Source organism: Phyllobates terribilis, unplaced genomic scaffold (genome assembly GCF_046119375.1).
Source record: "Phyllobates terribilis strain yellow unplaced genomic scaffold, ASM4611937v1 Scaffold_30__1_contigs__length_15301838, whole genome shotgun sequence".
Taxonomy (NCBI): domain Eukaryota; kingdom Metazoa; phylum Chordata; class Amphibia; order Anura; family Dendrobatidae; genus Phyllobates; species Phyllobates terribilis.
Window position 1 is genome coordinate 11,197,979 of NW_027362790.1, and position 26,006 is coordinate 11,223,984.

Below are 26,006 nucleotides of genomic sequence, written 5' to 3' on the forward strand. Positions count from 1 at the left end.
GTTAAGGCACCCCAGGGTCACCACTCCTGGGGCACTTCACACTTCGGGCTTTCGATCTTCCCCGGCCCAATGGCGTCGATCCTGGGGGGCTATGCTTTCCACCAGATGACTATATTAGCCACCTGGCGTACTAACAAGCGCCTAAACCCCAGTGTGCATAATGTATCAATCTACTAGGGCGGCCAACATCCAAAACCGCCTTTTCGAAAGATACTACACTTGATCTTAGCCAAAAGGCCGAGAAGCGATAACCAGAATTGTTTCAAACTACGGAGCCACCCAAGGATCCTGAAAAGTCCATTTGTGGAGATGAGCTCCTGGACTCCCGTTAAGAAGACATGTTGTCAACCTCTAGATCCCTTACATGCCTGCACTTTTCGGCTTGCTGCTGCTGCAATCCACGCGTTTTAGATCTGCATAACTCCACCTCTTTAAACACAGCACCTTCACCCCCTGCTGTTCCCACCCGCCTCAACACCGTTGGAAGGGAGGAGAACCAATTAAGGCGGGGGGTGGGGTGGAACGAGCAGCTGTCTACCCTTAGCAGGAGGGCTCCTGATTACATACCTCTCCTGCTGCTGCTGCTGCTGGCTGTCCATCAGCAGACTGAAGGTGGCTGCTGCTGTGCACAGGTATATAAAGGCTCAGAGCCTATTATGACACGCGCAGCCAGCGTTCCATTGCCACATTCCATCTACTGCAGGCAGGATACCTGGCTGGCTGAATGTCGCTGAGAAGCTCACAGAGACTGCCATAAGCAACAGTTTAACAGAATGCCACAGACTAATCAACCAAACTTTTTGGGTTGGGTTCTCTTTTATAGTCTGCAGGCATTAAATGAAAGAAGTCAGTGTTCCAGCAGAAGGAGACAACGTTTCAGAAAAGGCATTGTAGCAAACCAAAAAAGAAATTTTAAGCGCAGCAGAGTAACCAGCGCACATACCTGTTAGCTCAGGTGAGTTTAAAAGGCTGCTGTTGATAACAAGGGCATTTGCTAAATAGATGGTGTGTGTGCAACAATATACTGAAAGGTCAATTATATTGTGCAGCTTATCTCACCACCTGTAGTTATTTAGGTGAAAGCTCCAAAATGCTTGCCTAATATGTCTGTTTATCCAAAAGGAAGTAAAAAGGGAGAGCTAGAAAGATAGCATTGCATCACATTACATGGCAATGCAATGCACAGTTGCTGAAGTTGAACCAAAATGAGCTTGTAATCTGGCTTCTGCAACTTTGAACATGAAAAATCCAATGAGGAGAAGAAAAGCAAAGCCAAAGAGTCCATCCCAAAATCCGACAAACAAGCAAAATGAACAAAAAACATTGAATTCAATTCTTTCTGATTTTAGAAACTGCATTAAAGAAGGGGTGCACCGGTCCTGGAGATACTGCAATACCAGGTCAATGCGTGGAGTGGACAGAGCAAGCTCTTTTTCCATCTCCCTGTTCTAAAAATCCATTTAATATATGGTCCCCAGATAGGGGACGTATCAGATATTAAACTGATAAGAACAGATTTTTTTTTTTTATCGAAAGCCCGAATTCGTGTACAAAACCCGAGTGCGCTTAAAAAAGTGACAAGTGCCACAAAAAAAGTGCACTAGGATGCTGGTCTTCTTGAAACCCTCTCCAAAAGGAGAAGGGTCCCCCAAACCATTCCCCGTCCCTCCGAGCCAAAAGGCCACAGCGAGGAACAGGGACAAAAAGCCACCTCCAGCCGAAGCCAGAGGCGACCCAATCTTACCCCCAGCACCTGCCCGAGTTCTCACCCGAGCAAGGCACTGCGAGCCAAAGACTGTGCTCCCCTCCCGGAAGAGGGGAGCCAACAACGCTCTCCTCCCGAAAGAGGAGAGCCAGGGGGGTTCAGGGGGGAGCGGAACCTGATGGCCACACACTCCCCCCCTAGACCTGCCAAGAGAGGAACCCGTAAGGGAACCGCATCCCGACAAAATCCTAGTAGGACGTGACACACGTGAATAAGTGGACACACAGTGACAAAGAAATTAAATAAATAGTGAAGGTTTCACAGTATAATACTGCCCGGACCTTCGACCGGGAATTGAAAAATTCCCCATCCTAAGGCCAGAAGGCCCGGAATAAGGGTGTGTGCGAAGAAAGAAAATTTGAAGTGCTTGTGCAAATGTGCCATAAACTCAAGTGGGGTTCCCAATCCCAGTGAGTTAAGGCACCCCAGGGTCACCACTCCTGGGGCACTTCACACTTCGGGCTTTCGATCTTCCCCGGCCCAATGGCGTCGATCCTGGGGGGCCATGCTTTCCACCAGATGACTATATTAGCCACCTGGCGTACTAACAAGCGCCTAAACCCCAGTGTGCATAATGTATCAATCTACTAGGGCGGCCAACATCCAAAACCGCCTTTTCGAAAGATACTACACTTGATCTTAGCCAAAAGGCCGAGAAGCGATAACCAGAATTGTTTCAAACTACGGAGCCACCCAAGGATCCTGAAAAGTCCATTTGTGGAGATGAGCTCCTGGACTCCCGTTAAGAAGACATGTTGTCAACCTCTAGATCCCTTACATGCCTGCACTTTTCGGCTTGCTGCTGCTGCAATCCACGCGTTTTAGATCTGCATAACTCCACCTCTTTAAACACAGCACCTTCACCCCCTGCTGTTCCCACCCGCCTCAACACCGTTGGAAGGGAGGAGAACCAATTAAGGCGGGGGGTGGGGTGGAACGAGCAGCTGTCTACCCTTAGCAGGAGGGCTCCTGATTACATACCTCTCCTGCTGCTGCTGCTGCTGGCTGTCCAGCAGCAGACTGAAGGTGGCTGCTGCTGTGCACAGGTATATAAAGGCTCAGAGCCTATTATGACACGCGCAGCCAGCGTTCCATTGCCACATTCCATCTACTGCAGGCAGGATACCTGGCTGGCTGAATGTCGCTGAGAAGCTCACAGAGACCGCCATAAGCAACAGTTTAACAGAATGCCACAGACTAATCAACCAAACTTTTTGGGTTGGGTTCTCTTTTATAGTCTGCAGGCATTAAATGAAAGAAGTCAGTGTTCCAGCAGAAGGAGACAACGTTTCAGAAAAGGCATTGTAGCAAACCAAAAAAGAAATTTTAAGCGCAGCAGAGTAACCAGCGCACATACCTGTTAGCTCAGGTGAGTTTAAAAGGCTGCTGTTGATAACAAGGGCATTTGCTAAATAGATGGTGTGTGTGCAACAATATACTGAAAGGTCAATTATATTGTGCAGCTTATCTCACCACCTGTAGTTATTTAGGTGAAAGCTCCAAAATGCTTGCCTAATATGTCTGTTTATCCAAAAGGAAGTAAAAAGGGAGAGCTAGAAAGATAGCATTGCATCACATTACATGGCAATGCAATGCACAGTTGCTGAAGTTGAACCAAAATGAGCTTGTAATCTGGCTTCTGCAACTTTGAACATGAAAAATCCAATGAGGAGAAGAAAAGCAAAGCCAAAGAGTCCATCCCAAAATCCGACAAACAAGCAAAATGAACAAAAAACATTGAATTCAATTCTTTCTGATTTTAGAAACTGCATTAAAGAAGGGGTGCACCGGTCCTGGAGATACTGCAATACCAGGTCAATGCGTGGAGTGGACAGAGCAAGCTCTTTTTCCATCTCCCTGTTCTAAAAATCCATTTAATATATGGTCCCCAGATAGGGGACGTATCAGATATTAAACTGATAAGAACAGATACTACACTTGATCTTAGCCAAAAGGCCGAGAAGCGATAACCAGAATTGGTTTCAAACTACGGAGCCACCCAAGGATCCTGAAAAGTCCATTTGTGGAGATGAGCTCCTGGACTCCCGTTAAGAAGACATGTTGTCAACCTCTAGATCCCTTACATGCCTGCACTTTTCGGCTTGCTGCTGCTGCAATCCACGCGTTTTAGATCTGCATAACTCCACCTCTTTAAACACAGCACCTTCACCCCCTGCTGTTCCCACCCGCCTCAACACCGTTGGAAGGGAGGAGAACCAATTAAGGCGGGGGGTGGGGTGGAACGAGCAGCTGTCTACCCTTAGCAGGAGGGCTCCTGATTACATACCTTTCCTGCTGCTGCTGCTGCTGGCTGTCCAGCAGCAGACTGAAGGTGGCTGCTGCTGTGCACAGGTATATAAAGGCTCAGAGCCTATTATGACACGCGCAGCCAGCGTTCCATTGCCACATTCCATCTACTGCAGGCAGGATACCTGGCTGGCTGAATGTCGCTGAGAAGCTCACAGAGACCGCCATAAGCAACAGTTTAACAGAATGCCACAGACTAATCAACCAAACTTTTTGGGTTGGGTTCTCTTTTATAGTCTGCAGGCATTAAATGAAAGAAGTCAGTGTTCCAGCAGAAGGAGACAACGTTTCAGAAAAGGCATTGTAGCAAACCAAAAAAGAAATTTTAAGCGCAGCAGAGTAACCAGCGCACATACCTGTTAGCTCAGGTGAGTTTAAAAGGCTGCTGTTGATAACAAGGGCATTTGCTAAATAGATGGTGTGTGTGCAACAATATACTGAAAGGTCAATTATATTGTGCAGCTTATCTCACCACCTGTAGTTATTTAGGTGAAAGCTCCAAAATGCTTGCCTAATATGTCTGTTTATCCAAAAGGAAGTAAAAAGGGAGAGCTAGAAAGATAGCATTGCATCACATTACATGGCAATGCAATGCACAGTTGCTGAAGTTGAACCAAAATGAGCTTGTAATCTGGCTTCTGCAACTTTGAACATGAAAAATCCAATGAGGAGAAGAAAAGCAAAGCCAAAGAGTCCATCCCAAAATCCGACAAACAAGCAAAATGAACAAAAAACATTGAATTCAATTCTTTCTGATTTTAGAAACTGCATTAAAGAAGGGGTGCACCGGTCCTGGAGATACTGCAATACCAGGTCAATGCGTGGAGTGGACAGAGCAAGCTCTTTTTCCATCTCCCTGTTCTAAAAATCCATTTAATATATGGTCCCCAGATAGGGGACGTATCAGATATTAAACTGATATGAACAGATTTTTTTTTTTTTTTTTTTTTTCCAAACACTCAGAAATTAAGTTTTATAATCTTAAATCATATATCACTAAACTCAAGATTTTAGTTCCATCATCGTGTTTAGATATTATATTTATATTTTTTCATTTGAATTAATATATATAAAGTTAAACATAACAATTCCTTTACAGTTTCAACAGTTTCCAAACAAATCACAACTGACTTTACTTCACCCGGTTTCCCAAACTAAATATCCCCTTTTTCTCTTTTACTTTCCTCCCAACAAAACCCCTTAACTTCTTTTCTTCCTCCTCATGCTCTAACCGCATCTGTTCCCAATCATACTCTTCCTCATCATCTCTGAAAGTCACCACCTTCTCCAAAACTTTACCCTTTTCCTCTTTTACTTCTTTCTTTTCATCAGATACTTTCCTTGATCCACAATTTTCCTGTACCGTTACCTTTTTCTTCACCTTTAAACTTTCAACTTCTTTTCCCTGCTTATTCTCCTCTATAATTATCGCATCAACTTCCTTCTTCATTTTATCACCAATATCTTCCTTTTGTCCTCCAAAGTTCTTTTCAAAAGTTCCTTTGCTGCTTTCCATGTAACAATACCCAGAACTCCCGTTTACCATAATCCTCCCATTATGCAAATTTTCTTCTCCTGTTGTCCACACCAAAAAACGTCTCTTTCCGTTCCAAATACCAACTTTGTTCCTGTATAATTTCTGAAACTTTACCATCTTACATTTAGATTCCAAAAAAACCATTATCTCCTCTATTTCCACAAACGGATTGTCCATGTAAATTATCACACTCTTCGGTTTCCCCATGAATGATGCACTTACTCCAATTTTCCCAGAATCCTCTTCACTCCAGCATTTGAAAAAATGAATGCACTTTTCCTCAGAAACTAGAGTCACATCACAAACTTTACCTTGCTTTATTTCTTGCATACAGTAGATATCCTTCTCCAAAACTTCATGTTTCCTCAAAATTTCCAGAATCCATTTTTCTTCCAAAAAAGTTTCTTCCGTCTCCCGTTTCACAAAAAAACGTAAGCATCTCTTCTTTTTCCAAAACTCCATCTCAACAATCCGTTTTCCTTCCGTTTTTCCTTTTAATCCTCCAAATGTTGCCACCACAGCTATGTGTGGCGACAGTTACCCCCCACAGCTATGTGTGGTGACAAGGTGATCGCCTCTCGTTGCCCAGGGACTAATCCGACTCCCTAATAGCAGCAGGGGGGTTTAGCTCCACCGAAGAGTGTAGCGATCCCCCCAGGGCCAAGGAGCCGGGTACCCCAAGCACCTCCCAGTCAAGACCAAGGCAGCAACCGCTAGATCACTGCACTTGATCTTAGCCAAAAGGCCGAGAAGCGATAACCAGAATTGGTTTCAAACTACGGAGCCACCCAAGGATCCTGAAAAGTCCATTTGTGGAGATGAGCTCCTGGACTCCCGTTAAGAAGACATGTTGTCAACCTCTAGATCCCTTACATGCCTGCACTTTTCGGCTTGCTGTTGCTGCAATCCACGCGTTTTAGATCTGCATAACTCCACCTCTTTAAACACAGCACCTTCACCCCCTGCTGTTCCCACCCGCCTCAACACCGTTGGAAGGGAGGAGAACCAATTAAGGCGGGGAGTGGGGTGGAACGAGCAGCTGTCTACCCTTAGCAGGAGGGCTCCTGATTACATACCTCTCCTGCTGCTGCTGCTGCTGGCTGTCCAGCAGCAGACTGAAGGTGGCTGCTGCTGTGCACAGGTATATAAAGGCTCAGAGCCTATTATGACACGCGCAGCCAGCGTTCCATTGCCACATTCCATCTACTGCAGGCAGGATACCTGGCTGGCTGAATGTCACTGAGAAGCTCACAGAGACCGCCATAAGCAACAGTTTAACAGAATGCCACAGACTAATCAACCAAACTTTTTGGGTTGGGTTCTCTTTCATAGTCTGCAGGCATTAAATGAAAGAAGTCAGTGTTCCAGCAGAAGGAGACAACGTTTCAGAAAAGGCATTGTAGCAAACCAAAAAAGAAATTTTAAGCGCAGCAGAGTAACCAGCGCACATACCTGTTAGCTCAGGTGAGTTTAAAAGGCTGCTGTTGATAACAAGGGCATTTGCTAAATAGATGGTGTGTGTGCAACAATATACTGAAAGGTCAATTATATTGTGCAGCTTATCTCACCACCTGTAGTTATTTAGGTGAAAGTTCCAAAATGCTTGCCTAATATGTCTGTTTATCCAAAAGGAAGTAAAAAGGGAGAGCTAGAAAGATAGCATTGCATCACATTACATGGCAATGCAATGCACAGTTGCTGAAGTTGAACCAAAATGAGCTTGTAATCTGGCTTCTGCAACTTTGAACATGAAAAATCCAATGAGGAGAAGAAAAGCAAAGCCAAAGAGTCCATCCCAAAATCCGACAAACAAGCAAAATGAACAAAAAACATTGAATTCAATTCTTTCTGATTTTAGAAACTGCATTAAAGAAGGGGTGCACCGGTCCTGGAGATACTGCAATACCAGGTCAATGCGTGGAGTGGACAGAGCAAGCTCTTTTTCCATCTCCCTGTTCTAAAAATCCATTTAATATATGGTCCCCAGATAGGGGACGTATCAGATATTAAACTGATAAGAACAGATTTTTTTTTTTTTTTTTTTCTTTTTTTTTTTTTTAGCCCGAATTCGTGTACAAAACCCGAGTGCGCTTAAAAAAGTGACAAGTGCCACAAAAAAAGTGCACTAGGATGCTGGTCTTCTTGAAACCCTCTCCAAAAGGAGAAGGGTCCCCCAAACCATTCCCCGTCCCTCCGAGCCAAAAGGCCACAGCGAGGAACAGGGACAAAAAGCCACCTCCAGCCGAAGCCAGAGGTGACCCAATCTTACCCCCAGCACCTGCCCGAGTTCTCACCCGAGCAAGGCACTGGGAGCCAAAGACTGTGCTCCCCTCCCGGAAGAGGGGAGCCAACAACGCTCTCCTCCCGAAAGAGGAGAGCCAGGGGGGTTCAGGGGGGAGCGGAACCTGATGGCCACACACTCCCCCCCTAGACCTGCCAAGAGAGGAACCCGTAAGGGAACCGCATCCCGACAAAATCCTAGTAGGACGTGACACACGTGAATAAGTGGACACACAGTGACAAAGAAATTAAATAAATAGTGAAGGTTTCACAGTATAATACTGCCCGGACCTTCGACCGGGAATTGAAAAATTCCCCATCCTAAGGCCAGAAGGCCCGGAATAAGGGTGTGTGCGAAGAAAGAAAATTTGAAGTGCTTGTGCAAATGTGCCATAAACTCAAGTGGGGTTCCCAATCCCAGTGAGTTAAGGCACCCCAGGGTCACCACTCCTGGGGCACTTCACACTTCGGGCTTTCGATCTTCCCCGGCCCAATGGCGTCGATCCTGGGGGGCCATGCTTTCCACCAGATGAATATATTAGTCACCTGGCGTACTAACAAGCGCCTAAACCCCAGTGTGCATAATGTATCAATCTACTAGGGCGGCCAACATCCAAAACCGCCTTTTCAAAAGATACTACACTTGATCTTAGCCAAAAGGCCGAGAAGCGATAACCAGAATTGGTTTCAAACTACGGAGCCACCCAAGGATCCTGAAAAGTCCATTTGTGGAGATGAGCTCCTGGACTCCCGTTAAGAAGACATGTTGTCAACCTCTAGATCCCTTACATGCCTGCACTTTTCGGCTTGCTGCTGCTGCAATCCACGCGTTTTAGATCTGCATAACTCCACCTCTTTAAACACAGCACCTTCACCCCCTGCTGTTCCCACCCGCCTCAACACCGTTGGAAGGGAGGAGAACCAATTAAGGCGGGGGGTGGGGTGGAACGAGCAGCTGTCTACCCTTAGCAGGAGGGCTCCTGATTACATACCTCTCCTGCTGCTGCTGCTGCTGGCTGTCCAGCAGCAGACTGAAGGTGGCTGCTGCTGTGCACAGGTATATAAAGGCTCAGAGCCTATTATGACACGCGCAGCCAGCGTTCCATTGCCACATTCCATCTACTGCAGGCAGGATACCTGGCTGGCTGAATGTCGCTGAGAAGCTCACAGAGACCGCCATAAGCAACAGTTTAACAGAATGCCACAGACTAATCAACCAAACTTTTTGGGTTGGGTTCTCTTTTATAGTCTGCAGGCATTAAATGAAAGAAGTCAGTGTTCCAGCAGAAGGAGACAACGTTTCAGAAAAGGCATTGTAGCAAACCAAAAAAGAAATTTTAAGCGCAGCAGAGTAACCAGCGCACATACCTGTTAGCTCAGGTGAGTTTAAAAGGCTGCTGTTGATAACAAGGGCATTTGCTAAATAGATGGTGTGTGTGCAACAATATACTGAAAGGTCAATTATATTGTGCAGCTTATCTCACCACCTGTAGTTATTTAGGTGAAAGCTCCAAAATGCTTGCCTAATATGTCTGTTTATCCAAAAGGAAGTAAAAAGGGAGAGCTAGAAAGATAGCATTGCATCACATTACATGGCAATGCAATGCACAGTTGCTGAAGTTGAACCAAAATGAGCTTGTAATCTGGCTTCTGCAACTTTGAACATGAAAAATCCAATGAGGAGAAGAAAAGCAAAGCCAAAGAGTCCATCCCAAAATCCGACAAACAAGCAAAATGAACAAAAAACATTGAATTCAATTCTTTCTGATTTTAGAAACTGCATTAAAGAAGGGGTGCACCGGTCCTGGAGATACTGCAATACCAGGTCAATGCGTGGAGTGGACAGAGCAAGCTCTTTTTCCATCTCCCTGTTCTAAAAATCCATTTAATATATGGTCCCCAGATAGGGGACGTATCAGATATTAAACTGATAAGAACAGATACTACACTTGATCTTAGCCAAAAGGCCGAGAAGCGATAACCAGAATTGGTTTCAAACTACGGAGCCACCCAAGGATCCTGAAAAGTCCATTTGTGGAGATGAGCTCCTGGACTCCCGTTAAGAAGACATGTTGTCAACCTCTAGATCCCTTACATGCCTGCACTTTTCGGCTTGCTGCTGCTGCAATCCACGCGTTTTAGATCTGCATAACTCCACCTCTTTAAACACAGCACCTTCACCCCCTGCTGTTCCCACCCGCCTCAACACCGTTGGAAGGGAGGAGAACCAATTAAGGCGGGGGGTGGGGTGGAACAAGCAGCTGTCTACCCTTAGCAGGAGGGCTCCTGATTACATACCTCTCCTGCTGCTGCTGCTGCTGGCTGTCCAGCAGCAGACTGAAGGTGGCTGCTGCTGTGCACAGGTATATAAAGGCTCAGAGCCTATTATGACACGCGCAGCCAGCGTTCCATTGCCACATTCCATCTACTGCAGGCAGGATACCTGGCTGGCTGAATGTCGCTGAGAAGCTCACAGAGACCGCCATAAGCAACAGTTTAACAGAATGCCACAGACTAATCAACCAAACTTTTTGGGTTGGGTTCTCTTTTATAGTCTGCAGGCATTAAATGAAAGAAGTCAGTGTTCCAGCAGAAGGAGACAACGTTTCAGAAAAGGCATTGTAGCAAACCAAAAAAGAAATTTTAAGCGCAGCAGAGTAACCAGCGCACATACCTGTTAGCTCAGGTGAGTTTAAAAGGCTGCTGTTGATAACAAGGGCATTTGCTAAATAGATGGTGTGTGTGCAACAATATACTGAAAGGTCAATTATATTGTGCAGCTTATCTCACCACCTGTAGTTATTTAGGTGAAAGCTCCAAAATGCTTGCCTAATATGTCTGTTTATCCAAAAGGAAGTAAAAAGGGAGAGCTAGAAAGATAGCATTGCATCACATTACATGGCAATGCAATGCACAGTTGCTGAAGTTGAACCAAAATGAGCTTGTAATCTGGCTTCTGCAACTTTGAACATGAAAAATCCAATGAGGAGAAGAAAAGCAAAGCCAAAGAGTCCATCCCAAAATCCGACAAACAAGCAAAATGAACAAAAAACATTGAATTCAATTCTTTCTGATTTTAGAAACTGCATTAAAGAAGGGGTGCACCGGTCCTGGAGATACTGCAATACCAGGTCAATGCGTGGAGTGGACAGAGCAAGCTCTTTTTCCATCTCCCTGTTCTAAAAATCCATTTAATATATGGTCCCCAGATAGGGGACGTATCAGATATTAAACTGATAAGAACAGATACTACACTTGATCTTAGCCAAAAGGCCGAGAAGCGATAACCAGAATTGGTTTCAAACTACGGAGCCACCCAAGGATCCTGAAAAGTCCATTTGTGGAGATGAGCTCCTGGACTCCCGTTAAGAAGACATGTTGTCAACCTCTAGATCCCTTACATGCCTGCACTTTTCGGCTTGCTGCTGCTGCAATCCACGCGTTTTAGATCTGCATAACTCCACCTCTTTAAACACAGCACCTTCACCCCCTGCTGTTCCCACCCGCCTCAACACCGTTGGAAGGGAGGAGAACCAATTAAGGCGGTGGGTGGGGTGGAACGAGCAGCTGTCTACCCTTAGCAGGAGGGCTCCTGATTACATACCTCTCCTGCTGCTGCTGCTGCTGGCTGTCCAGCAGCAGACTGAAGGTGGCTGCTGCTGTGCACAGGTATATAAAGGCTCAGAGCCTATTATGACACGCGCAGCCAGCGTTCCATTGCCACATTCCATCTACTGCAGGCAGGATACCTGGCTGGCTGAATGTCGCTGAGAAGCTCACAGAGACCGCCATAAGCAACAGTTTAACAGAATGCCACAGACTAATCAACCAAACTTTTTGGGTTGGGTTCTCTTTTATAGTCTGCAGGCATTAAATGAAAGAAGTCAGTGTTCCAGCAGAAGGAGACAACGTTTCAGAAAAGGCATTGTAGCAAACCAAAAAAGAAATTTTAAGCGCAGCAGAGTAACCAGCGCACATACCTGTTAGCTCAGGTGAGTTTAAAAGGCTGCTGTTGATAACAAGGGCATTTGCTAAATAGATGGTGTGTGTGCAACAATATACTGAAAGGTCAATTATATTGTGCAGCTTATCTCACCACCTGTAGTTATTTAGGTGAAAGCTCCAAAATGCTTGCCTAATATGTCTGTTTATCCAAAAGGAAGTAAAAAGGGAGAGCTAGAAAGATAGCATTGCATCACATTACATGGCAATGCAATGCACAGTTGCTGAAGTTGAACCAAAATGAGCTTGTAATCTGGCTTCTGCAACTTTGAACATGAAAAATCCAATGAGGAGAAGAAAAGCAAAGCCAAAGAGTCCATCCCAAAATCCGACAAACAAGCAAAATGAACAAAAAACATTGAATTCAATTCTTTCTGATTTTAGAAACTGCATTAAAGAAGGGGTGCACCGGTCCTGGAGATACTGCAATACCAGGTCAATGCGTGGAGTGGACAGAGCAAGCTCTTTTTCCATCTCCCTGTTCTAAAAATCCATTTAATATATGGTCCGCAGATAGGGGACGTATCAGATATTAAACTGATAAGAACAGATACTACACTTGATCTTAGCCAAAAGGCCGAGAAGCGATAACCAGAATTGGTTTCAAACTACGGAGCCACCCAAGGATCCTGAAAAGTCCATTTGTGGAGATGAGCTCCTGGACTCCCGTTAAGAAGACATGTTGTCAACCTCTAGATCCCTTACATGCCTGCACTTTTCGGCTTGCTGCTGCTGCAATCCACGCGTTTTAGATCTGCATAACTCCACCTCTTTAAACACAGCACCTTCACCCCCTGCTGTTCCCACCCGCCTCAACACCGTTGGAAGGGAGGAGAACCAATTAAGGCGGGGGGTGGGGTGGAACGAGCAGCTGTCTACCCTTAGCAGGAGGGCTCCTGATTACATACCTCTCCTGCTGCTGCTGCTGCTGGCTGTCCAGCAGCAGACTGAAGGTGGCTGCTGGTGTGCACAGGTATATAAAGGCTCAGAGCCTATTATGACACGCGCAGCCAGCGTTCCATTGCCACATTCCATCTACTGCAGGCAGGATACCTGGCTGGCTGAATGTCGCTGAGAAGCTCACAGAGACCGCCATAAGCAACAGTTTAACAGAATGCCACAGACTAATCAACCAAACTTTTTGGGTTGGGTTCTCTTTTATAGTCTGCAGGCATTAAATGAAAGAAGTCAGTGTTCCAGCAGAAGGAGACAACGTTTCAGAAAAGGCATTGTAGCAAACCAAAAAAGAAATTTTAAGCGCAGCAGAGTAACCAGCGCACATACCTGTTAGCTCAGGTGAGTTTAAAAGGCTGCTGTTGATAACAAGGGCATTTGCTAAATAGATGGTGTGTGTGCAACAATATACTGAAAGGTCAATTATATTGTGCAGCTTATCTCACCACCTGTAGTTATTTAGGTGAAAGCTCCAAAATGCTTGCCTAATATGTCTGTTTATCCAAAAGGAAGTAAAAAGGGAGAGCTAGAAAGATAGCATTGCATCACATTACATGGCAATGCAATGCACAGTTGCTGAAGTTGAACCAAAATGAGCTTGTAATCTGGCTTCTGCAACTTTGAACATGAAAAATCCAATGAGGAGAAGAAAAGCAAAGCCAAAGAGTCCATCCCAAAATCCGACAAACAAGCAAAATGAACAAAAAACATTGAATTCAATTCTTTCTGATTTTAGAAACTGCATTAAAGAAGGGGTGCACCGGTCCTGGAGATACTGCAATACCAGGTCAATGCGTGGAGTGGACAGAGCAAGCTCTTTTTCCATCTCCCTGTTCTAAAAATCCATTTAATATATGGTCCCCAGATAGGGGACGTATCAGATATTAAACTGATAAGAACAGATACTACACTTGATCTTAGCCAAAAGGCCGAGAAGCGATAACCAGAATTGGTTTCAAACTACGGAGCCACCCAAGGATCCTGAAAAGTCCATTTGTGGAGATGAGCTCCTGGACTCCCGTTAAGAAGACATGTTGTCAACCTCTAGATCCCTTACATGCCTGCACTTTTCGGCTTGCTGCTGCTGCAATCCACGCGTTTTAGATCTGCATAACTCCACCTCTTTAAACACAGCACCTTCACCCCCTGCTGTTCCCACCCGCCTCAACACCGTTGGAAGGGAGGAGAACCAATTAAGGCGGGGGGTGGGGTGGAACGAGCAGCTGTCTACCCTTAGCAGGAGGGCTCCTGATTACATACCTCTCCTGCTGCTGCTGCTGCTGGCTGTCCAGCAGCAGACTGAAGGTGGCTGCTGCTGTGCACAGGTATATAAAGGCTCAGAGCCTATTATGACATGCGCAGCCAGCGTTCCATTGCCACATTCCATCTACTGCAGGCAGGATACCTGGCTGGCTGAATGTCACTGAGAAGCTCACAGAGACCGCCATAAGCAACAGTTTAACAGAATGCCACAGACTAATCAACCAAACTTTTTGGGTTGGGTTCTCTTTTATAGTCTGCAGGCATTAAATGAAAGAAGTCAGTGTTCCAGCAGAAGGAGACAACGTTTCAGAAAAGGCATTGTAGCAAACCAAAAAAGAAATTTTAAGCGCAGCAGAGTAACCAGCGCACATACCTGTTAGCTCAGGTGAGTTTAAAAGGCTGCTGTTGATAACAAGGGCATTTGCTAAATAGATGGTGTGTGTGCAACAATATACTGAAAGGTCAATTATATTGTGCAGCTTATCTCACCACCTGTAGTTATTTAGGTGAAAGCTCCAAAATGCTTGCCTAATATGTCTGTTTATCCAAAAGGAAGTAAAAAGGGAGAGCTAGAAAGATAGCATTGCATCACATTACATGGCAATGCAATGCACAGTTGCTGAAGTTGAACCAAAATGAGCTTGTAATCTGGCTTCTGCAACTTTGAACATGAAAAATCCAATGAAGAGAAGAAAAGCAAAGCCAAAGAGTCCATCCCAAAATCCGACAAACAAGCAAAATGAACAAAAAACATTGAATTCAATTCTTTCTGATTTTAGAAACTGCATTAAAGAAGGGGTGCACCGGTCCTGGAGATACTGCAATACCAGGTCAATGCGTGGAGTGGACAGAGCAAGCTCTTTTTCCATCTCCCTGTTCTAAAAATCCATTTAATATATGGTCCCCAGATAGGGGACGTATCAGATATTAAACTGATAAGAACAGATACTACACTTGATCTTAGCCAAAAGGCCGAGAAGCGATAACCAGAATTGGTTTCAAACTACGGAGCCACCCAAGGATCCTGAAAAGTCCATTTGTGGAGATGAGCTCCTGGACTCCCGTTAAGAAGACATGTTGTCAACCTCTAGATCCCTTACATGCCTGCACTTTTCGGCTTGCTGCTGCTGCAATCCACGCGTTTTAGATCTGCATAACTCCACCTCTTTAAACACAGCACCTTCACCCCCTGCTGTTCCCACCCGCCTCAACACCGTTGGAAGGGAGGAGAACCAATTAAGGCGGGGGGTGGGGTGGAACGAGCAGCTGTCTACCCTTAGCAGGAGGGCTCCTGATTACATACCTCTCCTGCTGCTGCTGCTGCTGGCTGTCCAGCAGCAGACTGAAGGTGGCTGCTGCTGTGCACAGGTATATAAAGGCTCAGAGCCTATTATGACACGCGCAGCCAGCGTTCCATTGCCACATTCCATCTACTGCAGGCAGGATACCTGGCTGGCTGAATGTCGCTGAGAAGCTCACAGAGACCGCCATAAGCAACAGTTTAACAGAATGCCACAGACTAATCAACCAAACTTTTTGGGTTGGGTTCTCTTTTATAGTCTGCAGGCATTAAATGAAAGAAGTCAGTGTTCCAGCAGAAGGAGACAACGTTTCAGAAAAGGCATTGTAGCAAACCAAAAAAGAAATTTTAAGCGCAGCAGAGTAACCAGCGCACATACCTGTTAGCTCAGGTGAGTTTAAAAGGCTGCTGTTGATAACAAGGGCATTTGCTAAATAGATGGTGTGTGTGCAACAATATACTGAAAGGTCAATTATATTGTGCAGCTTATCTCACCACCTGTAGTTATTTAGGTGAAAGCTCCAAAATGCTTGCCTAATATGTCTGTTTATCCAAAAGGAAGTAAAAAGGGAGAGCTAGAAAGATAGCATTGCATCACATTACATGGCAATGCAATGCACAGTTGCTGAAGTTGAACCAAAATGAGCTTGTAATCTGGCTTCTGCAACTTTGAACATGAAAAATCCAATGAGGAGAAGAAAAGCAAAGCCAAAGAGTCCATCCCAAAATCCGACAAACAAGCAAAATGAACAAAAAACATTGAATTCAATTCTTTCTGATTTTAGAAACTGCATTAAAGAAGGGGTGCACCGGTCCTGGAGATACTGCAATACCAGGTCAATGCGTGGAGTGGACAGAGCAAGCTCTTTTTCCATCTCCCTGTTCTAAAAATCCATTTAATATATGGTCCCCAGATAGGGGACGTATCAGATATTAAACTGATAAGAACAGATACTACACTTGATCTTAGCCAAAAGGCCGAGAAGCGATAACCAGAATTGGTTTCAAACTACGGAGCCACCCAAGGATCCTGAAAAGTCCATTTGTGGAGATGAGATCCTGGACTCCCGTTAAGAAGACATGTTGTCAACCTCTAGATCCCTTACATGCCTGCACTTTTCGGCTTGCTGCTGCTGCAATCCACGCGTTTTAGATCTGCATAACTCCACCTCTTTAAACACAGCACCTTCACCCCCTGCTGTTCCCACCCGCCTCAACACCGTTGGAAGGGAGGAGAACCAATTAAGGCGGGGGGTGGGGTGGAACGAGCAGCTGTCTACCCTTAGCAGGAGGGCTCCTGATTACATACCTCTCCTGCTGCTGCTGCTGCTGGCTGTCCAGCAGCAGACTGAAGGTGGCTGCTGCTGTGCACAGGTATATAAAGGCTCAGAGCCTATTATGACACGCGCAGCCAGGGTTCCATTGCCACATTCCATCTACTGCAGGCAGGATACCTGGCTGGCTGAATGTCGCTGAGAAGCTCACAGAGACCGCCATAAGCAACAGTTTAACAGAATGCCACAGACTAATCAACCAAACTTTTTGGGTTGGGTTCTCTTTTATAGTCTGCAGGCATTAAATGAAAGAAGTCAGTGTTCCAGCAGAAGGAGACAACGTTTCAGAAAAGGCATTGTAGCAAACCAAAAAAGAAATTTTAAGCGCAGCAGAGTAACCAGCGCACATACCTGTTAGCTCAGGTGAGTTTAAAAGGCTGCTGTTGATAACAAGGGCATTTGCTAAATAGATGGTGTGTGTGCAACAATATACTGAAAGGTCAATTATATTGTGCAGCTTATCTCACCACCTGTAGTTATTTAGGTGAAAGCTCCAAAATGCTTGCCTAATATGTCTGTTTATCCAAAAGGAAGTAAAAAGGGAGAGCTAGAAAGATAGCATTGCATCACATTACATGGCAATGCAATGCACAGTTGCTGAAGTTGAACCAAAATGAGCTTGTAATCTGGCTTCTGCAACTTTGAACATGAAAAATCCAATGAGGAGAAGAAAAGCAAAGCCAAAGAGTCCATCCCAAAATCCGACAAACAAGCAAAATGAACAAAAAACATTGAATTCAATTCTTTCTGATTTTAGAAACTGCATTAAAGAAGGGGTGCACCGGTCCTGGAGATACTGCAATACCAGGTCAATGCGTGGAGTGGACAGAGCAAGCTCTTTTTCCATCTCCCTGTTCTAAAAATCCATTTAATATATGGTCCCCAGATAGGGGACGTATCAGATATTAAACTGATAAGAACAGATACTACACTTGATCTTAGCCAAAAGGCCGAGAAGCGATAACCAGAATTGGTTTCAAACTACGGAGCCACCCAAGGATCCTGAAAAGTCCATTTGTGGAGATGAGCTCCTGGACTCCCGTTAAGAAGACATGATGTCAACCTCTAGATCCCTTACATGCCTGCATTTTTCGGCTTGCTGCTGCTGCAATCCACGCGTTTTAGATCTGCATAACTCCACCTCTTTAAACACAGCACCTTCACCCCCTGCTGTTCCCACCCGCCTCAACACCGTTGGAAGGGAGGAGAACCAATTAAGGCGGGGGGTGGGGTGGAACGAGCAGCTGTCTACCCTTAGCAGGAGGGCTCCTGATTACATACCTCTCCTGCTGCTGCTGCTGCTGGCTGTCCAGCAGCAGACTGAAGGTGGCTGCTGCTGTGCACAGGTATATAAAGGCTCAGAGCCTATTATGACACGTGCAGCCAGCGTTCCATTGCCACATTCCATCTACTGCAGGCAGGATACCTGGCTGGCTGAATGTCGCTGAGAAGCTCACAGAGACCGCCATAAGCAACAGTTTAACAGAATGCCACAGACTAATCAACCAAACTTTTTGGGTTGGGTTCTCTTTTATAGTCTGCAGGCATTAAATGAAAGAAGTCAGTGTTCCAGCAGAAGGAGACAACGTTTCAGAAAAGGCATTGTAGCAAACCAAAAAAGAAATTTTAAGCGCAGCAGAGTAACCAGCGCACATACCTGTTAGCTCAGGTGAGTTTAAAAGGCTGCTGTTGATAACAAGGGCATTTGCTAAATAGATGGTGTGTGTGCAACAATATACTGAAAGGTCAATTATATTGTGCAGCTTATCTCACCACCTGTAGTTATTTAGGTGAAAGCTCCAAAATGCTTGCCTAATATGTCTGTTTATCCAAAAGGAAGTAAAAAGGGAGAGCTAGAAAGATAGCATTGCATCACATTACATGGCAATGCAATGCACAGTTGCTGAAGTTGAACCAAAATGAGCTTGTAATCTGGCTTCTGCAACTTTGAACATGAAAAATCCAATGAGGAGAAGAAAAGCAAAGCCAAAGAGTCCATCCCAAAATCCGACAAACAAGCAAAATGAACAAAAAACATTGAATTCAATTCTTTCTGATTTTAGAAACTGCATTAAAGAAGCGGTGCACCGGTCCTGGAGATACTGCAATACCAGGTCAATGCGTGGAGTGGACAGAGCAAGCTCTTTTTCCATCTCCCTGTTCTAAAAATCCATTTAATATATGGTCCCCAGATAGGGGACGTATCAGATATTAAACTGATAAGAACAGATACTACACTTGATCTTAGCCAAAAGGCCGAGAAGCGATAACCAGAATTGGTTTCAAACTACGGAGCCACCCAAGGATCCTGAAAAGTCCATTTGTGGAGATGAGCTCCTGGACTCCCGTTAAGAAGACATGTTGTCAACCTCTAGATCCCTTACATGCCTGCACTTTTCGGCTTGCTGCTGCTGCAATCCACGCGTTTTAGATCTGCATAACTCCACCTCTTTAAACACAGCACCTTCACCCCCTGCTGTTCCCACCCGCCTCAACACCGTTGGAAGGGAGGAGAACCAATTAAGGCGGGGGGTGGGGTGGAACGAGCAGCTGTCTACCCTTAGCAGGAGGGCTCCTGATTACATACCTCTCCTGCTGCTGCTGCTGCTGGCTGTCCAGCAGCAGACTGAAGGTGGCTGCTGCTGTGCACAGGTATATAAAGGCTCAGAGCCTATTATGACACGCGCAGCCAGCGTTCCATTGCCACATTCCATCTACTGCAGGCAGGATACCTGGCTGGCTGAATGTCGCTGAGAAGCTCACAGAGACCGCCATAAGCAACAGTTTAACAGAATGCCACAGACTAATCAACCAAACTTTTTGGGTTGGGTTCTCTTTTATAGTCTGCAGGCATTAAATGAAAGAAGTCAGTGTTCCAGCAGAAGGAGACAACGTTTCAGAAAAGGCATTGTAGCAAACCAAAAAAGAAATTTTAAGCGCAGCAGAGTAACCAGCGCACATACCTGTTAGCTTAGGTGAGTTTAAAAGGCTGCTGTTGATAACAAGGGCATTTGCTAAATAGATGGTGTGTGTGCAACAATATACTGAAAGGTCAATTATATTGTGCAGCTTATCTCACCACCTGTAGTTAATTAGGTGAAAGCTCCAAAATGCTTGCCTAATATGTCTGTTTATCCAAAAGGAAGTAAAAAGGGAGAGCTAGAAAGATAGCATTGCATCACATTACATGGCAATGCAATGCACAGTTGCTGAAGTTGAACCAAAATGAGCTTGTAATCTGGCTTCTGTAACTTTGAACATGAAAAATCCAATGAGGAGAAGAAAAGCAAAGCCAAAGAGTCCATCCCAAAATCCGACAAACAAGCAAAATGAACAAAAAACATTGAATTCAATTCTTTCTGATTTTAGAAACTGCATTAAAGAAGGGGTGCACCGGTCCTGGAGATACTGCAATACCAGGTCAATGCGTGGAGTGGACAGAGCAAGCTCTTTTTCCATCTCCCTGTTCTAAAAATCCATTTAATATATGGTCCCCAGATAGGGGACGTATCAGATATTAAACTGATAAGAACAGATACTACACTTGATCTTAGCCAAAAGGCCGAGAAGCGATAACCAGAATTGGTTTCAAACTATGGAGCCACCCAAGGATCCTGAAAAGTCCATTTGTGGAGATGAGCTCCTGGACTCCCGTTAAGAAGACATGTTGTCAACCTCTAGATCCCTTACATGCCTGCACTTTTCGGCTTGCTGCTGCTGCAATCCACGCGTTTTAGATCTGCATAACTCCACCTCTTTAAACACAGCACCTTCACCCCCTGCTGTTCCCACCCGCCTCAACACCATTGGAAGGGAGGAGAACCAATTAAGGCGGGGGGTGGGGTGGAACGAGCAGCTGTCTACCCTTAGCAGGAGGGCTCCTGATTACATACCTCTCCTGCTGCTGCTGCTGCTGGCTGTCCAGCAGCAGACTGAAGGTGGCTGCTGCTGTGCACAGGTATATAAAGGCTCAGAGCCTATTATGACACGCGCAGCCAGCGTTCCATTGCCACATTCCATCTACTGCAGGCAGGATACCTGGCTGGCTGAATGTCGCTGAGAAGCTCACAGAGACCGCCATAAGCAACAGTTTAACAGAATGCCACAGACTAATCAACCAAACTTTTTGGGTTGGGTTCTCTTTTATAGTCTGCAGGCATTAAATGAAAGAAGTCAGTGTTCCAGCAGAAGGAGACAACGTTTCAGAAAAGGCATTGTAGCAAACCAAAAAAGAAATTTTAAGCGCAGCAGAGTAACCAGCGCACATACCTGTTAGCTCAGGTGAGTTTAAAAGGCTGCTGTTGATAACAAGGGCATTTGCTAAATAGATGGTGTGTGTGCAACAATATACTGAAAGGTCAATTATATTGTGCAGCTTATCTCACCACCTGTAGTTATTTAGGTGAAAGCTCCAAAATGCTTGCCTAATATGTCTGTTTATCCAAAAGGAAGTAAAAAGGGAGAGCTAGAAAGATAGCATTGCATCACATTACATGGCAATGCAATGCACAGTTGCTGAAGTTGAACCAAAATGAGCTTGTAATCTGGCTTCTGCAACTTTGAACATGAAAAATCCAATGAGGAGAAGAAAAGCAAAGCCAAAGAGTCCATCCCAAAATCCGACAAACAAGCAAAATGAACAAAAAACATTGAATTCAATTCTTTCTGATTTTAGAAACTGCATTAAAGAAGGGGTGCACCGGTCCTGGAGATACTGCAATACCAGGTCAATGCGTGGAGTGGACAGAGCAAGCTCTTTTTCCATCTCCCTGTTCTAAAAATCCATTTAATATATGGTCCCCAGATAGGGGACGTATCAGATATTAAACTGATAAGAACAGATACTACACTTGATCTTAGCCAAAAGGCCGAGAAGCGATAACCAGAATTGGTTTCAAACTACGGAGCCACCCAAGGATCCTGAAAAGTCCATTTGTGGAGATGAGCTCCTGGACTCCCGTTAAGAAGACATGTTGTCAACCTCTAGATCCCTTACATGCCTGCACTTTTCGGCTTGCTGCTGCTGCAATCCACGCGTTTTAGATCTGCATAACTCCACCTCTTTAAACACAGCACCTTCACCCCCTGCTGTTCCCACCCGCCTCAACACCGTTGGAAGGGAGGAGAACCAATTAAGGCGGGGGTGGGGTGGAACGAGCAGCTGTCTACCCTTAGCAGGAGGGCTCCTGATTACATACCTCTCCTGCTGCTGCTGCTGCTGGCTGTCCAGCAGCAGACTGAAGGTGGCTGCTGCTGTGCACAGGTATATAAAGGCTCAGAGCCTATTATGACACGCGCAGCCAGCGTTCCATTGCCACATTCCATCTACTGCAGGCAGGATACCTGGCTGGCTGAATGTCGCTGAGAAGCTCACAGAGACCGCCATAAGCAACAGTTTAACAGAATGCCACAGACTAATCAACCAAACTTTTTGGGTTGGGTTCTCTTTTATAGTCTGCAGGCATTAAATGAAAGAAGTCAGTGTTCCAGCAGAAGGAGACAACGTTTCAGAAAAGGCATTGTAGCAAACCAAAAAAGAAATTTTAAGCGCAGCAGAGTAACCAGCGCACATACCTGTTAGCTCAGGTGAGTTTAAAAGGCTGCTGTTGATAACAAGGGCATTTGCTAAATAGATGGTGTGTGTGCAACAATATACTGAAAGGTCAATTATATTGTGCAGCTTATCTCACCACCTGTAGTTATTTAGGTGAAAGCTCCAAAATGCTTGCCTAATATGTCTGTTTATCCAAAAGGAAGTAAAAAGGGAGAGCTAGAAAGATAGCATTGCATCACATTACATGGCAATGCAATTGCAATGCACAGTTGCTGAAGTTGAACCAAAATGAGCTTGTAATCTGGCTTCTGCAACTTTGAACATGAAAAATCCAATGAGGAGAAGAAAAGCAAAGCCAAAGAGTCCATCCCAAAATCCGACAAACAAGCAAAATGAACAAAAAACATTGAATTCAATTCTTTCTGATTTTAGAAACTGCATTAAAGAAGGGGTGCACCGGTCCTGGAGATACTGCAATACCAGGTCAATGCGTGGAGTGGACAGAGCAAGCTCTTTTTCCATCTCCCTGTTCTAAAAATCCATTTAATATATGGTCCCCAGATAGGGGACGTATCAGATATTAAACTGATAAGAACAGATACTACACTTGATCTTAGCCAAAAGGCCGAGAAGCGATAACCAGAATTGGTTTCAAACTACGGAGCCACCCAAGGATCCTGAAAAGTCCATTTGTGGAGATGAGCTCCTGGACTCCCGTTAAGAAGACATGTTGTCAACCTCTAGATCCCTTACATGCCTGCACTTTTCGGCTTGCTGCTGCTGCAATCCACGCGTTTTAGATCTGCATAACTCCACCTCTTTAAACACAGCACCTTCACCCCCTACTGTTCCCACCCGCCTCAACACCGATGGAAGGGAGGAGAACCAATTAAGGCGGGGGGTGGGGTGGAACGAGCAGCTGTCTACCCTTAGCAGGAGGGCTCCTGATTACATACCTCTCCTGCTGCTGCTGCTGCTGGCTGTCCAGCAGCAGACTGAAGGTGGCTGCTGCTGTGCACAGGTATATAAAGGCTCAGAGCCTATTATGACACGCGCAGCCAGCGTTCCATTGCCACATTCCATCTACTGCAGGCAGGATACCTGGCTGGCTGAATGTCGCTGAGAAGCTCACAGAGACCGCCATAAGCAACAGTTTAACAGAATGCCACAGACTAATCAACCAAACTTTTTGGGTTGGGTTCTCTTTTATAGTCTGCAGGCATTAAATGAAAGAAGTCAGTGTTCCAGCAGAAGGAGACAACGTTTCAGAAAAGGCATTGTAGCAAACCAAAAAAGAAATTTTAAGCGCAGCAGAGTAACCAGCGCACATACCTGTTAGCTCAGGTGAGTTTAAAAGGCTGCTGTTGATAACAAGGGCATTTGCTAAATAGATGGTGTGTGTGCAACAATATACTGAAAGGTCAATTATATTGTGCAGCTTATCTCACCACCTGTAGTTATTTAGGTGAAAGCTCCAAAATGCTTGCCTAATATGTCTGTTTATCCAAAAGGAAGTAAAAAGGGAGAGCTAGAAAGATAGCATTGCATCACATTACATGGCAATGCAATGCACAGTTGCTGAAGTTGAACCAAAATGAGCTTGTAATCTGGCTTCTGCAACTTTGAACATGAAAAATCCAATGAGGAGAAGAAAAGCAAAGCCAAAGAGTCCATCCCAAAATCCGACAAACAAGCAAAATGAACAAAAAACATTGAATTCAATTCTTTCTGATTTTAGAAACTGCATTAAAGAAGGGGTGCACCGGTCCTGGAGATACTGCAATACCAGGTCAATGCGTGGAGTGGACAGAGCAAGCTCTTTTTCCATCTCCCTGTTCTAAAAATCCATTTAATATATGGTCCCCAGATAGGGGACGTATCAGATATTAAACTGATAAGAACAGATACTACACTTGATCTTAGCCAAAAGGCCGAGAAGCGATAACCAGAATTGGTTTCAAACTACGGAGCCACCCAAGGATCCTGAAAAGTCCATTTGTGGAGATGAGCTCCTGGACTCCCGTTAAGAAGACATGTTGTCAACCTCTAGATCCCTTACATGCCTGCACTTTTCGGCTTGCTGCTGCTGCAATCCACGCGTTTTAGATCTGCATAACTCCACCTCTTTAAACACAGCACCTTCACCCCCTGCTGTTCCCACCCGCCTCAACACCGTTGGAAGGGAGGAGAACCAATTAAGGCGGGGGGTGGGGTGGAACGAGCAGCTGTCTACCCTTAGCAGGAGGGCTCCTGATTACATACCTCTCCTGCTGCTGCTGCTGCTGGCTGTCCAGCAGCAGACTGAAGGTGGCTGCTGCTGTGCACAGGTATATAAAGGCTCAGAGCCTATTATGACACGCGCAGCCAGCGTTCCATTGCCACATTCCATCTACTGCAGGCAGGATACCTGGCTGGCTGAATGTCGCTGAGAAGCTCACAGAGACCGCCATAAGCAACAGTTTAACAGAATGCCACAGACTAATCAACCAAACTTTTTGGGTTGGGTTCTCTTTTATAGTCTGCAGGCATTAAATGAAAGAAGTCAGTGTTCCAGCAGAAGGAGACAACGTTTCAGAAAAGGGATTGTAGCAAACCAAAAAAGAAATTTTAAGCGCAGCAGAGTAACCAGCGCACATACCTGTTAGCTCAGGTGAGTTTAAAAGGCTGCTGTTGATAACAAGGGCATTTGCTAAATAGATGGTGTGTGTGCAACAATATACTGAAAGGTCAATTATATTGTGCAGCTTATCTCACCACCTGTAGTTAATTAGGTGAAAGCTCCAAAATGCTTGCCTAATATGTCTGTTTATCCAAAAGGAAGTAAAAAGGGAGAGCTAGAAAGATAGCATTGCATCACATTACATGGCAATGCAATGCACAGTTGCTGAAGTTGAACCAAAATGAGCTTGTAATCTGGCTTCTGCAACTTTGAACATGAAAAATCCAATGAGGAGAAGAAAAGCAAAGCCAAAGAGTCCATCCCAAAATCCGACAAACAAGCAAAATGAACAAAAAACATTGAATTCAATTCTTTCTGATTTTAGAAACTGCATTAAAGAAGGGGTGCACCGGTCCTGGAGATACTGCAATACCAGGTCAATGCGTGGAGTGGACAGAGCAAGCTCTTTTTCCATCTCCCTGTTCTAAAAATCCATTTAATATATGGTCCCCAGATAGGGGACGTATCAGATATTAAACTGATAAGAACAGATTTTTTTTTTAATTTGGCTATCCCCTGCAGAGGGATAAAACCGTTTATTAAAACTTTAACAAATTACAAGCATAATTACACAAATACCAAACGTTAAAAGACAAATGAAATTTACAAAACAAAAAAATACAAAGATTTTAAATAATTAGGTTCCATTGGTCAACAAGCCATTTTTGGAAATATGTACATTCTTCTTTTTGTCAATTAAATAATAAGTGTACATTTCACATAAACATAAACTTAAAACATCATTCACTGATAAAACATCTTGTTTAAAAATAGCAATATTGCGCGCTTTCCAGAGACATGACTTGGCGCAGTTCACTGTCTTCCAAGCCATTGTGTACTGGTCCATTGTGGGGCATTCCATAAGTCCATATAGCACAGTTTTATATGTAAAGTCCTTGAGGTCTGCCACCCTTTCCAGTAGGGGGAGCAGTCTTCTCCAGAAATCCTTTGCAAAATTACATGTCCATAATAGATGTTCCACCGTTTCCTC

General features: G+C 44.8%; 16 non-coding genes and 4 pseudogenes across 16 annotated transcripts; all 20 read right to left on the reverse strand.

The window, feature by feature from the left end:
- Positions 1-157: 157 nt before the first annotated feature.
- On the reverse strand, positions 158-249 carry LOC141180115 (U2 spliceosomal RNA; annotated as a pseudogene).
- A 1,114-nt stretch (positions 250-1,363) lies between these two features.
- LOC141179770 (U2 spliceosomal RNA) lies at positions 1,364-1,547 on the reverse strand. The gene has a single exon (XR_012255743.1). It is a non-coding gene; the product is annotated as a U2 spliceosomal RNA (small nuclear RNA).
- Positions 1,548-2,336: 789 nt separating this feature from the next.
- On the reverse strand, positions 2,337-2,428 carry LOC141180116 (U2 spliceosomal RNA; annotated as a pseudogene).
- A 1,114-nt stretch (positions 2,429-3,542) lies between these two features.
- On the reverse strand, positions 3,543-3,733 carry LOC141179254 (U2 spliceosomal RNA). The gene has a single exon (XR_012255287.1). It is a non-coding gene; the product is annotated as a U2 spliceosomal RNA (small nuclear RNA).
- A 1,115-nt stretch (positions 3,734-4,848) lies between these two features.
- On the reverse strand, positions 4,849-5,042 carry LOC141179961 (U2 spliceosomal RNA). Its single transcript, XR_012255878.1, has one exon. It is a non-coding gene; the product is annotated as a U2 spliceosomal RNA (small nuclear RNA).
- Positions 5,043-7,481: 2,439 nt separating this feature from the next.
- Positions 7,482-7,710, reverse strand: LOC141179916 (U2 spliceosomal RNA; annotated as a pseudogene).
- Positions 7,711-8,470: 760 nt separating this feature from the next.
- LOC141180056 (U2 spliceosomal RNA) lies at positions 8,471-8,562 on the reverse strand (annotated as a pseudogene).
- Positions 8,563-9,677: 1,115 nt separating this feature from the next.
- Positions 9,678-9,868, reverse strand: LOC141179255 (U2 spliceosomal RNA). Its single transcript, XR_012255288.1, has one exon. It is a non-coding gene; the product is annotated as a U2 spliceosomal RNA (small nuclear RNA).
- A 1,115-nt stretch (positions 9,869-10,983) lies between these two features.
- LOC141179256 (U2 spliceosomal RNA) lies at positions 10,984-11,174 on the reverse strand. Its single transcript, XR_012255289.1, has one exon. It is a non-coding gene; the product is annotated as a U2 spliceosomal RNA (small nuclear RNA).
- A 1,115-nt stretch (positions 11,175-12,289) lies between these two features.
- Positions 12,290-12,480, reverse strand: LOC141179616 (U2 spliceosomal RNA). The gene has a single exon (XR_012255614.1). It is a non-coding gene; the product is annotated as a U2 spliceosomal RNA (small nuclear RNA).
- Positions 12,481-13,595: 1,115 nt separating this feature from the next.
- On the reverse strand, positions 13,596-13,786 carry LOC141179257 (U2 spliceosomal RNA). Its single transcript, XR_012255290.1, has one exon. It is a non-coding gene; the product is annotated as a U2 spliceosomal RNA (small nuclear RNA).
- A 1,115-nt stretch (positions 13,787-14,901) lies between these two features.
- On the reverse strand, positions 14,902-15,092 carry LOC141179259 (U2 spliceosomal RNA). Its single transcript, XR_012255291.1, has one exon. It is a non-coding gene; the product is annotated as a U2 spliceosomal RNA (small nuclear RNA).
- Positions 15,093-16,207: 1,115 nt separating this feature from the next.
- On the reverse strand, positions 16,208-16,398 carry LOC141179260 (U2 spliceosomal RNA). The gene has a single exon (XR_012255292.1). It is a non-coding gene; the product is annotated as a U2 spliceosomal RNA (small nuclear RNA).
- A 1,115-nt stretch (positions 16,399-17,513) lies between these two features.
- Positions 17,514-17,704, reverse strand: LOC141179262 (U2 spliceosomal RNA). Its single transcript, XR_012255294.1, has one exon. It is a non-coding gene; the product is annotated as a U2 spliceosomal RNA (small nuclear RNA).
- Positions 17,705-18,819: 1,115 nt separating this feature from the next.
- LOC141179429 (U2 spliceosomal RNA) lies at positions 18,820-19,010 on the reverse strand. The gene has a single exon (XR_012255445.1). It is a non-coding gene; the product is annotated as a U2 spliceosomal RNA (small nuclear RNA).
- A 1,115-nt stretch (positions 19,011-20,125) lies between these two features.
- On the reverse strand, positions 20,126-20,316 carry LOC141179263 (U2 spliceosomal RNA). The gene has a single exon (XR_012255295.1). It is a non-coding gene; the product is annotated as a U2 spliceosomal RNA (small nuclear RNA).
- A 1,115-nt stretch (positions 20,317-21,431) lies between these two features.
- On the reverse strand, positions 21,432-21,622 carry LOC141179264 (U2 spliceosomal RNA). Its single transcript, XR_012255296.1, has one exon. It is a non-coding gene; the product is annotated as a U2 spliceosomal RNA (small nuclear RNA).
- A 1,120-nt stretch (positions 21,623-22,742) lies between these two features.
- Positions 22,743-22,933, reverse strand: LOC141179265 (U2 spliceosomal RNA). The gene has a single exon (XR_012255297.1). It is a non-coding gene; the product is annotated as a U2 spliceosomal RNA (small nuclear RNA).
- A 1,115-nt stretch (positions 22,934-24,048) lies between these two features.
- On the reverse strand, positions 24,049-24,239 carry LOC141179266 (U2 spliceosomal RNA). The gene has a single exon (XR_012255298.1). It is a non-coding gene; the product is annotated as a U2 spliceosomal RNA (small nuclear RNA).
- A 1,115-nt stretch (positions 24,240-25,354) lies between these two features.
- Positions 25,355-25,543, reverse strand: LOC141179756 (U2 spliceosomal RNA). The gene has a single exon (XR_012255733.1). It is a non-coding gene; the product is annotated as a U2 spliceosomal RNA (small nuclear RNA).
- Between the last annotated feature and the right edge of the window lie 463 nt (positions 25,544-26,006).